Below are 12,362 nucleotides of genomic sequence, written 5' to 3'. Positions count from 1 at the left end.
GATTGTGGTTCTTAAAATGAGATCCTTGGATGGGCAGCAAAAGGATAATCTGGGAACTTGTTAGAAGTGCACATTCTTTCACTCCACCCCATACCTCCTGTATCTGGAGCCCTGGAGGTGTGGAGTCCAGCAGCAGTCTGTTTCAGCAAGCCCTGCAGCTGATTCTGATGCCTGTTGGAGTTTGTAAGAAACTGTGAGAACTCCTCTTTAAGGAAGGGCAAGCCCTCTACTTGTGCACTGGATCCCATCCCTTCTCAGATACTCTAGGACATTGGAGTAGCCAACTAGCCTTCCCTGTCTTTGATCTCAATTTTTAGCTTTCTCTTGAAGTATCCTTGACTGTATACAAACATGCTGTTATTTCTCTGGATTCCACACTCCCGTTTAGTTTTCTGTTTTTTCTTTTGCCCTTTGCAACAAACTTCCTACGGAGAGTTCTTTCTGTCTCTGCTCTTCTAAACCTACTTCAGCCAGGCTTTTATCTCCACCACTCCAACAAAACTGCTCCTCTCAATTTACCAGTTCTCTCTAGAGCTGAATGTATTGGTGAGGTTTTTTTTCCCAGATATTATCTGACTTGATCAGCATTTGGTATCTTGGATCACGCCCTTCTTGTTCTTTTTCTTTCTTTTTTTTTTTTTTTAAGATTTTATTTATTTATTTATGAGAGAGAGAGAGAGAGAGAGGCAGAGACACAGGCAGAGGGAGAAGCAGGCTCCATGCAGGGAGCTCAATGCAGGACCTGATAAACGGGGTCCTCAGGATCACACTCTGGGCTGAAGGCGGCACTAAACCACTGAGCCACCCGGGCTGCCCCATTTCTTTTTTTTTTTTTTCCACTTGTAGGATACCACACTCCTGGATTGCCACCTTGCTAGCACCTTTTTCTTGGTCTCCTTTCTAGTACTTTCTCATTTTACCACATTTTCGCTTTTTATCCTATACATTCTGTTCTCCTTCCTATTTTATTTTTCTCACTTGCATGTAACAACTTCTCATGATAGGTATTGCCTTTTGATTTTGTCTTTCTCTGCCCTACTAAAATAGTGCTTGGTAAATAGATGGTACTCAGTAAGTATTTGTTGAATGAATGAATGAACCAGGGAAGTGTTCCAGCAACATCACTTTTTGAATGCCCTGTCCTTTTCTCACTGATTGGAAATCCTGCTTATACTACTGTATGTTAAAAAGTTTTATAGGCCCCCAGTATTAGTGCAGATTCATCTGATATGTTTTAAATATAATCTATTACCTGCATGTAGTTCAGTAGCCTTGAGATCTGTGGTTATATTTAGCCTTTGCCATTTTCTGGTGTGGAAGGTAGTATTGCTCTGTTTTAGAGAAGTTTAACTACATATACTTGCTAGTTAGTGGGAGAGTGGGAATTCACTCATGTCTCTGGGTTCCAATTTCTTGTGATGAGCATGTTATGATGATTGTGTCATCTAGTATGTGATAATGCCACCAGGCATTCCTCTCTACACCCTCCTCCCCAAATCCAAATTCATGATTAACCTTTAATCATCAGTCTACATGATTGGTTGTGCTCATCACTAACCAGAAGAGCCTCTTCCCTCGGTCCAGCTAGAGTAAAGATATGAGGCAGGAGGATGAAATTGAGCAGGGAATTGGTTTATGTGGGATTTTTAAAAGTAGACTTTATTTTTTTAGACCAGTTGTATGTGGGATTTTTGTCTCTGCATTTCAATTTATGATTTTGGAAGAAAGGTTGTGGAAAGAACATAGGCTGGAGATTGTGAAACAGATTCTATTCACTACTAATTTAGTGATATCTCTGCTTCACTTTTTTATTTTATTTTTTTGGTGTCAATAGTAGCTCTTTAGGGTTTAAGTTAAACATGATACTATATGTGTTAGAGAACTTAAAAAATAATTCTTGTACTGAGTAAACAAAAGGTATTACTATGAAGAATGACTTGAGTCTCATACTTTTGGTACTCTACATACATTCCTTCTTTGTATTATACTGGAGTAATTTTCATTTTGTTTTTATGCAAACTGTTTTATAAATGTAATTTTAAAGTTTTTGCTGCAAATGTTGTTTTTCTAAGACAGCAGCTGTGGATGTGGCTTAAAAACTGATGAGCATCTACAATGATGAGCCTTTATGGAGCAATGAAAGGCTGCTTACAAATTGTAGCCATGGTTGAAATGAATTCTGTGTTTGTTATTTGTGAATCCCTAAGGGTAAATGTGTTTTGAGGGGGGTGAGTTAGGATAGTACAAACTGAGAGAGTGTTTCTGTTCTGGTAATCTTTGGAGCAGTCATTTCTGCTGCTGCTCTTTCTTATGACTGAAGGAATTTGGAATATTTTGCTTGACAGCTTTGATGATTCTTTCTCTAAATGTATTATTCGGATGTATATAAAGGTAAATTGTAATTTTAAAATATTTTATGGACATAGTGTCTGTCATCAAATATTTTTATTCTCAACAACTACTGTGTATAATAGCTCTTGTGAATGATTCTTACTGAGTCCACTAAAACCCATAAGTGTTTGGTTGTTTGGAACTTAAGTATTTTCTATTTGGTATATACATATCAATAGTTTTAGACACAGTGCATATTTCAAAGGCATATGGTTTTAATAAGTTACTGAGCAGGTTCAAATAGTTAACTGTAGGTTATTAAAAGTAGTTTTACTCCAAGATCTTAAATATCACATCTAGAGCTGAGCAAGAAATAAAGAAGCTGTGGTATTTTCTATCAAAGTATCTAGAAGATAAATTTCTCAGAAGAATTCTAGGAAATTTTTTTTTCTTAAAAAAAAAAAAAGGGGGGTGGAAAAGTGACATTTGGAACAAATGAGGATCCATGACCAAAAAATCCCCACTGCAGTATATGTGGGATTATGGCCAGTATTTCTGAAAGTCTTAGAATATATATTTGTAAATCTCTGAACTATATATATATTTAAATCATCATAATAGATTCACTTTACTTTTATTTTTTTCACTTTACTTTTAAAAGCAGTTCTTAACATGTTTCCTGATAAATTGTTGAGTATTGAAGTTATTAAAAAATGTGTTGTTAAAATTAACTTTTTTTTTTGTTAAATTTAGTGTCATTCCTCCTAGTAATAATGTTTAAACTTTGACAGTAACATCTGTTCCTTTATTGTGTGGGACATGTTTTCAGGAGGATTTTATGCACATTATAAGTAACAATTTTTGTGAATTGTAGTTATTATCTGTAGTCACTTTTAAATGTAAAAGCATTCTCAGTGAGTTACCTCTGATTCATAAGCAAATTTTAGCAGAGCAGATGTAGACTACCAATGGAATAATTAGCCAAAAAATATTAGAGGGTTAGAGAGCCCTTTGTGTAACATTTAATTTCTTGGCCAGTTTATATGAATAATTAGTTTTGAGGCAGTTAAAATTTCTTCTCTTGGGATTTCACAGTTGTTACGGATAGCTGTAATCACTAGGGAAGTAGAAATATTATTTCCATTGAACAGATGGCTTTCCTAGCACTGGTCCCTAACACTGCCTACTGAGGTTCATGTTTATGTTGGAAGATTTCCTAATCACACCTTTTGAAAGATCACACCTGGTAATAGAATATGATGCAGATGATAAAATGACTTAGTAAATTTGAGAACTTGTAAAAGTTGGAAGTGTGTGTAGTTCCCACGCTTCTGGGGAAGGTAATCTGTTTGTGTTAGAGAAAGCAGTAGTGGCTACTAATGCCTCAGCTGTCCTTTCAGGGATTCCTTAGCCACCCCCTTCCACTTTTTGACTTTCATCAGCTCTGACATCAGTGTGCTATTTTCATTTCTGTCTAGTCAGATGACCAGTCCATCAGTGCTTTGAGGCATTGGGAGTTTTTGTTAGGCTTACAGATAGGTTTCCATTGTGTGTGAGGAAGATTTTCAGAGAATATAGTGATGCAGGGGTTTACAATTATAAAATCACATCTTTTTTCAAAAGTTTTTTATGGAGATTTTACTTGGTTACTAATAAGATTATCTTCCCCTTGTTAATATGTCTGTTTTCTTTGTGTTGGAAATTTTAAAACATATGCACACGTGTATTGGAGAGTCACATGTATACTTATGCTCCTGAAATTTCAAAACCACGGTCAACTAATATGATTCTAAGAACTTTACATTTGTAGGCTATGTTTACTCAATAGCAAGAAATGTTTAATTTTGAAGTCATTTCTTCATGATATCTGAAAGGCAGCCAGTGATGTTTTTGGAGATATGTTGCCTTTTGGAGGCAGGTTGCCTTTTGGAAAGATAAGGGCTGGGTTTTACTTTTTTAATATAACTGTTCTGGGCAAGTTGTAAGAGTGGATAGAGTTATGGTAGATCTCAGCTTTGGAGCTATTACAAATTTGTCAAGAAGGAAAAAAAAGATCCGGTGCTTGTTGTCAGGGGCAGGGAGGTGGCGCCATTTGTTGAGATGAAATGGCACTGAGATAGATGACATAGTAGAGGAGTTGAGTTAGTGTTAGGGGGAGAAGGTTCTGGTTTAGAGTGTCTTGAGTTTGAGGTCCTTCTAAGAGCGCTAGATGAAGACATCTGGTGGTCAGTTATGTATGTGTTAGGTTTGGGTCCTAGAGCTCAGCAGAGAGGTCAGGGTTGGAGAGGCATACCTGAAGGCTGTTAGATGGTAATTAAAACCTTGGGAGGGGGCAAAACTCTCTGGGAGAGTTGGAGATAAGCAGGGACAAACTGCTGGTGAGCACTAATGTTTAAGGAATGGGTAGAGGTGTAGTAACCAGTGGGGAAAAACTAATAATGAAAGAAGAGGTGGGACAAAACCTAGACAGCATTGTGTCACAAAAATACTTTGGGAAGGAGGGAAACTAGTCAGTTGTGTCAGATGCTGGAAAGAGGGCAAATGCTATAAATCCAAATGTTCACCAGATTTAGGGCTTCAAAGACCTTGGCAAGAACAATTTCCGTGAAGTGGTGGGAGCTGTAATATGGTTTGTCATGGGTGAGGACGTGGAGACAACTCTTTCAGGAACAATGGCAGTGAATTTAGTGTGAGTGGAGCCATAGGGTTGTGATGGAGCTTTTTTAAAGGTAGACTAAGGATGCTGATTGGAAGGAACGCAGAGAGGAAAGGGGGATGAAGCTAAGAATGACACTCTTTGGGTTTTTTTTAAAGGGGTTTTCTGGGGAGGCGGGCACACCACATTCAGTAATGCTCTGACTGTGAGGACATTCAGGAATTTGTTAACCTCACAGTCTTTTCCATATTGACTGTTTCATTTTAGGATTGAGGTTCTTTATTGTTTTTCTACTGAAGGGGTGATCGTTATGCTTGATTCTTTTCACATTTTTTTGCTTGGTGTCTCTGTGATTAATTGAAGTGGTGGATTTAGTCAGTTTCCGTGAAGCCAAAGATTGTGCGTCTTTGGGGTCTTCAGCGATGCGAACTGTGAGCTGTGTGACACATGCAGCAGCTTGTTCTGTTTTGCACTGTATCATAGTCTCCAGACTTCTGTTTGCTCACCTGTGTCCGTAGAAAGCTAACATGTACCCCGGTATATGTAATTGTGCGTTAAGGAATTACAGTGAACCGTTGTGCTTTAATAATGGACACATCAAAATATGTACAGAAATTTGAAATGTTAAAAAGTATTGTGCTAAAAATCAAGTAAGGTTTTAAAGATACTTTAATAGAAGAATCCCTTTTTATCTTCATTTTTATTTTTTAGTGGTGGCACTGTAAAGACCACTTTGCTATATTTTTAAGTTGGGAAAATGTACATAATATAAATATACTCCATTATTTTTTAAAATCTTGGTTAATTTCTTGTGATAGAGTCATTCAGAGGGCTAGATTCAAGTTCATTTTATTTTTGTACAAGTCAGGTGATTTTTCTTAGGCGACAAGCCATTGTTTACCTTAAGTGTTTTTAATGTTACAAAAATAACTTCTAGATAGCATACTACAGGAAACTGCTGGTCTTCACAGGAAAATTAATCAATTTGGGGACATTTTTGTATAAGAAGAACAAGTAACTCAAGTTTCACAACCCTTTTAAATTCTTTGCCACCAGATAAAGAGCAGACCTCTATGTGGTATAGCAGATTTTCATGGCTACTCCTTATCTCATGAAGTTACATTGGTTATTTTATGAAACTGACCACATCCATAACATCTGGTAGTATTTTGTGCCATTCTGTCATCATTTTTGTTGCTTGCTAATGAAAGATGAAATGAATGAGTTTTTGTGTGATGGGATTTCAGTAAGCTTTTTACAGGAATCTCCCTTTTATTTTGGTTAAAGCAGCCACTCTCAGTAGATAATGCTCTCATTGCTTTTCCATAGAATGCTTTTATTAAAGAAGCCAAAGAAGCTTCCTCCTGAAGATACCTTGTGTTTTTGTTCAATGCTCTCTCACTTGCACCTGGAAGAGTGCCTTTTATGTAAATATTAAATATTTAAGTGTAGAATGAATTTGCAGTTGAGAATATTTTCACATATTTTCTTAGAAATGTTTGCATTTCATTCAGAAGTCAGCAAAAGCTGTAAACTGAGGCATGTTAGTAAAACCATCTATACTACCAACTATATGGCAAATCTTCCACGCTATGTACTTTTTTCCTAATAAAATTCTTCATGATTTTCAGCACTGTTTTGTGTGTATGTTTATATAGTTATTTACTGACAGAAAATACATTTTGGCTTATGTTCATGTTATTCCTCAAGTCATATTTCAGCTGTTTCTACCATGGCAGGAAGAACAAGTCTTTTCCCATAATAGGTGGCTTTTTACTTTATACTGTTTTATAAGAAGCCACAGCAAAAGAGGCATGTAGACATACATAGTTAAATTCGGGGAAATTTTCCATAGTTCTCAGTTGAAAATAACTACTCTTAAACCTTATTGGAGAGAAAAAAAATCATAATCCATAGCAATGTCGTATGTGTTTGGGTACTTAGTTTTTTTTTTTTTTTTAAGATCTTATTTATTTATTTGAGGGAGAGAGACAGATAGCAACAGAGAGCATGAGTGGGAGGAGAGGGAGAAGCAGGCCTCCCACTGAGCAGGGAGCCTGACCTGGAACCTCAATCCCAGGGTCCTGGGATCAGGACCTGAGCCACCTGGCCTCCCCAGTACTTAATTTTTTTAAGAATCTTGCTAGTTGTAATTGCTTTGTGCTGTCATTTGCTAATATTTCAGGGTAAAATTTATATGTAGCATGAGGTTATTGAATAGATGTAAGCCTATAGTTTTTTTGTTTTTGTTTTTCATGGACCAATCTAAGTTATTTGTTTAAGCCATCTCCTGCCATAAGAAAAGGGATGGAGGATCAGTATACTGGTCATCAAAGTAAGGAAGGTGAGCTTAAGGTCTCATACTTTGCTGGTCTGTGTGCAGAGTCATGGTCCAAACCAGTCCTGTGGTCCTCACTGGGTGGTGGTCCAAGTTCTCTTTATTCATCTTCATAGCTGGTTGGAAGTGGATTCACATGTGGGTTATGGAATAGAGTATGATTACCATCTCCCCAGGGAAGGGGCTTGGACCTGATGTGGAGATGGGGGTAGGCGATGAACTCTGGTCTTTGTGTTCTCTGTGATGCAACTTCAGGAATCTGTTCATCATGCTCACTCCCATGCCAGGGAGTGCTACAAAGTAGGTGAGGGCCTTCCACGTGCGAGCTGAGCCCTCCTCGCCCTCCTGCCCTTCCTCGCCGTGGGCACCCCTCGACATGGACCACCCAGCTGTGCCCCAGACCGACCTAGCAGCCCAGAGAGCCGGAACACAGCTGCCCCCGCTGCCATTTTCGACCTGGTCAAGCCTATAGTTTTAAAAGTATCTTGGTTCTTTTCTTTTCTTTTTTCATTTCGTTTCTTTTCTTTTCTTTTCTTTTTTCTTTTTTTCTTTTCTTTTCTCTTTTCTTTTCTTTTCTTTTTTTATTTATTCATGAGAGACACAGAGGGAGAGGCAGATACATAGGCAGAGGGAGAAGCTCCCCTGTGGGGAGTCTGATGCGGGACTGGATCCCGGGGTCCTGGGATCACCACCTGAGCCAAAGGCAGACCTTCAACCTTGAGCCACCCAGGTGCCCCTCTCTCTTATCTTTGTCATGTCCCCTTCTTTAATTTTTAAGTAATCTCTATGTCCAACATGGGATTCAAGTGCAGAACCCCAAGATCTAGAGTTGCATATATGCTCTATGAACTGAGCCAGCCAGGTGCTCCTTGACTGTCCTGTTATAGTCTCATGTGATTAGCTAATCATTTTTTTTACTTGGTAAAGAACGAATACTAGGAGGAAAGAGGTACCCTTCTGCTATTTATTTATTTAGAGTGCTTGATTATTCGTATTCTCTCCAATATCTGTTTTGTTGAGGAAATCATCCTAAGGCCTTTCCCTGTTTTCTAAGAGTTCAGGTAAGGAAGTAGGTAATTAGTGATATTCTGAAACAAATCAGTGAGAGCACCATTACCAATCCTTCATATTGTGGGATATCTCTTTTCAGGTTGGGGTCTTCTGACATAGAATGAGCTCTAGGGTCATATTTAAAGATTTTTGGGTGTCATCTGTGTTCTAGGTACTAGGTTATACCGGTGGACAAGACAAAACAATCTTTGCCAGTGTATAGAGGTTACATTTTAGTGAGAAGGGGTACCTGGCTCGCTTAGTCGGTGGAGCTTGGGGGAGTGAGTTCGAGTTTCTTAAGTCATACTTTGGGGTGCCTGGGTGGCTGTCGGTTAAGTGTCTGCTTTTGGCTCTGGTCTTGATCCTGGAGTCCTGAGATTAAGCCCCATGACAGCTCTGCTCAGCAGGGAATCTGCTTCTCCCTCTCCCTTGCTCATACTCTCTCAACTAAATAAATGAAATCTTTTTTTAAAAAAAGTGTTGTTAACGGGACGCTTGGGTGGCTCAGCTGTTGAGCGTCTGCCTTCAGCTCAGGGTGTGGCCCGGGTTCCTGGCTCCCTGCGGAGACCCTGCTTCTCCCTCTCCCTGAGTCTCTGCCTCTCTCTGTGTCTCTCATGAATAAATAAAATCTTAAAAAAAAGTCATATTAAAATACATTTTAGTGAGAGAAAGAGACAAAAGACAAAGTAAAATATCGAGATAAGGGCTTTAGAAGAAAAAGTTGGGGATAGGGAGTATCATGTCAGGAAGAGGTTGTAACAAGATGGAGTGCTTATGTAAAGTCTCACTTATGTAAAGGTGACATTTGAGCCAAAGGATAAATGGATAAATGGAGAATTGAGGTGTGTATGTATGGGGGAAGAACATTTTGGCAAGCAGGAATAACACTTATAAAGTGTGTGTGTGCCTAGAGACAGCGTGTACCTAGATTATGTATGGTATGTGAAGTAAAGAGGGGTGTCAGCGATGGCCCTGTGGATTTTGGCCTAAACAATGGTAATAACAAGGTCACTCTCATTTGATGTGGAGAATAGATATTGGGTGTGAGCATCTGAGATGAGGTTGTATGCAAAGTACTAATTTGCTTGTGTGGCTTCTGGATTTTCATGGGGACAGATTAAAAAAAAATGTAGGCAGGCCAACTCTTGGTAAGAAACATTATTTTGAATAACTTTTCCTCTAAATTAGGTAAGGAAAATGAACAAATTTATTTGCCTGAGCCAAATGTAATTGTAAAGAAAAAGAACTTTCCAGGAGTTAACATTTTCCCCCTTTTTTCTTTTGTTTTTTGAATTTCTACTCCTACTGGGAATCTGTCACTGACTTTTTTTTTTTTTTCATTTAAAAATTCTATTTACATTCTATTATATAATGTATTATTGGTTTCAGAGGTAGAGGTCCATAATTCATCTGTCTTATATAACAGCCATGCTCATTACATCAAGTGCCCTTCCTAATGTCCATCACCCAATTCCCCATTCCCCCATCCTCCCCTCCCACAACCCTCAGTTTGTTTCTTATGAATAAAGTCTCTTGTTTGTCTCTCTGGTTTCGTCTTGTTTCATTTTTTCCTCTCTTCGGGAGTTAATATGTTTTACACGTTAATTTTGGATTACCTAAATAATTACTTGTAAAAAAGAATTTTTACTTTATTATAGTAAGGTGCATAACTTTTCTCCCAATGCTGTTGATTTAAACAATAAATGTAGTACTGTTCTAGAGATTAGTATGTAATCTGACATGGGAAACAAATACTAAGATTCAGATAGAGATAGGGAAGTAGGGCAGTACGAAGGTCTAATATTTAGATCAATGAGAAAAGACATATATATTTGACCATTGTGATATTGTAATTTATAAGAAATATGTATTTGGTCAGTCAGATGACCACACTGTCTTTTTATATATATCTTGGTCTTTACCTACAGTGCTTGGCTCACGGCTGCTAAAACCTTTGGGATTTCCTAAATGATTCAGGAGATAAGAGTTTCTTTCTTGTGTTAATGAGATGATTTGGGGAAAGTGCCTAAAGATGGGGGCAGATTGCCCACAGAGCCAATCCTGTGATGAGCCAACCCTGTGACTTTGAGTCCTCCCCTCCTCCCCACCTCTGTAAATTGAACCAGTTGCCAAAGGCTGATGGTTTAGTAAATCAGGACTGTGTAATGAAGCCTCCACCAAACCCCAGAAGATCAGGGTTCAGAGAGCTTCCAGGTTGGTGGAGACTTGGGGCTGAGGTGTTTACTTGGGAGGATGTTGTCCTGGGGAGGGCATGGAAACTCTTTGCCCTTTTCCCATACCTTGTCCTGTGCATCTCTTCTATTGGGTGGTTCCTTAGTTACATCCTTTTATAATAAAGGAAGTCTCATAAGTAAAATGTTTCCCTTAGTTCTGTGAGCTGCACCTGCAAATTAATCAAACTCAAGGAGAAGGTAGCTCAAGGAAGCTTGGAGCTTCCAATGTATAGTTGGTCTGTCAGAAGCACGGGTTTAATAATCTTGGCTTGCTACCAGCATCTGATGTTTGGGGGAAGGGGTCAGTCTTGTGGAACTGAACTGTTCACCTGGGGGAATCTGTCTCTGGGTAGTGTTAGATTTGAGCTGAATTGTAGGACATCCTGCTGATCTCCAGAGAATTGCTTATTAGTGTGGGAAATCCCCTCTGCATGTTGGAATTGGTACTAGAACCCATTTAACCACATACTTAGGTCTCCAGGCATCACTTGAAACAGTTTTGTTTTTTTTTTTTTTGAGAATGCTTTATGTTATAGCAATTAATTCAGGGCAACTGTCTTTCAAAATATCTTTACATGGCTTGTTTTCTATACAAACTGTGTTTTATCTTTTTCTATGAGCTTTCTGTTTTTATATTTGGAGTTAGATGTATGCTGGATAGAACCTACTGCCTTAGTTGATGCAATAGATTACTCAGTAGGGTTACTCTATAGTATCAGCTTCTCTGGTTAAGAAGGAAAATATGCTAAGAGCTGCTTTAGTGTGTGTGGGTGTGTTTCTTGGCACCTTTGCCTGGGATCACAATGAGTGGATATCGTTTATGATATTGTTGATCCTTGCTTAAGGGTCAACAAAAAGTAATTTAAATTGTAAATGCAAAGGAGCGTGGATCTCTACTTCTTCACTTTTGTCCTAATGGTAGCAGTTTTAACACACATTCATTATTTTGTCTTTATTTATTTTAAAGTTTATTTATTCATGAGACACACACACACACAGAGAGAGAGGCAGAGACACAGGCAGAGGGAGAAGCAGGCTCCATGCAGGTAACCCGATGTGGGACTTGATCTCGAGACTCCAGGATCACGCCCTGCGCAGAAGGCAGGCACTAAACCGCTGAGCCACCCAGGAATCCACATTGTTTTGTCTTTAGGTTTGGCGTTCACCTCAAAGCTTTTAAAAACCAAAACCAAACAAAAAACTATCCATGCCATTTTATTACGTCCATATATGCAGGAGGTTCATAAGAGTTGTTTCGTCTCCTGCATACAAGAGTTTTTGCCACGATGCTGTATATATCTTTGACAAATCTTCAACTGCAAAATCCTGCTGTGTAAGTAATAAAGCTTATTGGAGCAAAAGGGATGGGGCAGATTACTGAAAATCCATGGAACTCTGCTCTTGGATACTAACCCAAACCAGTAGCAATTCTAATAAAAAACAAAAGACTAGCTTTTGTGTACCTTGTATTATGCAATCCTCAATCTTTGGAGTCTTGAACCCTCCTGAGCTCCAGCCTCCTAGATGTAGGTTCTGGAAGGGTATTGCTTGTAAGAGCCTATTTTCATTAAAATTAAAAATCTACTCCAAGATGTGTAGCCTTCTTCATTCGTCCATTGTTTGAATACAGGGGGATTTTTTTTTTTCTGCTTCCTCATCTGCACAGGCAGCTTTGCCAAATAGGTGAATTTAGCTGAAAGAGAAACAATTCCTCAAGCCACTAAATCAGCCACTACTTACAAGAAAGACAAGT

At 38.6% G+C, this 12,362-nt stretch overlaps 1 protein-coding gene and 1 pseudogene across 6 annotated transcripts in view; one reads left to right on the top strand and one right to left on the bottom strand.

Moving 5' to 3' along the window:
- Positions 1-12,362, top strand: part of RBPJ (recombination signal binding protein for immunoglobulin kappa J region) — a 225,027-nt gene that overhangs the window by 132,203 nt on the left and 80,462 nt on the right. The gene's annotated exons all lie outside the window — the stretch shown is intronic.
- Positions 747-7,852, bottom strand: LOC121489098 (annotated as a pseudogene).

The sequence above is a fragment of the Vulpes lagopus genome, chromosome 4, assembly GCF_018345385.1.
Source record: "Vulpes lagopus strain Blue_001 chromosome 4, ASM1834538v1, whole genome shotgun sequence".
NCBI classification, from domain to species: Eukaryota; Metazoa; Chordata; class Mammalia; order Carnivora; family Canidae; genus Vulpes; species Vulpes lagopus.
The sequence above is the reverse complement of the archived record's forward strand: the minus strand, read 5'-3'. Positions and strand labels throughout refer to the sequence as shown.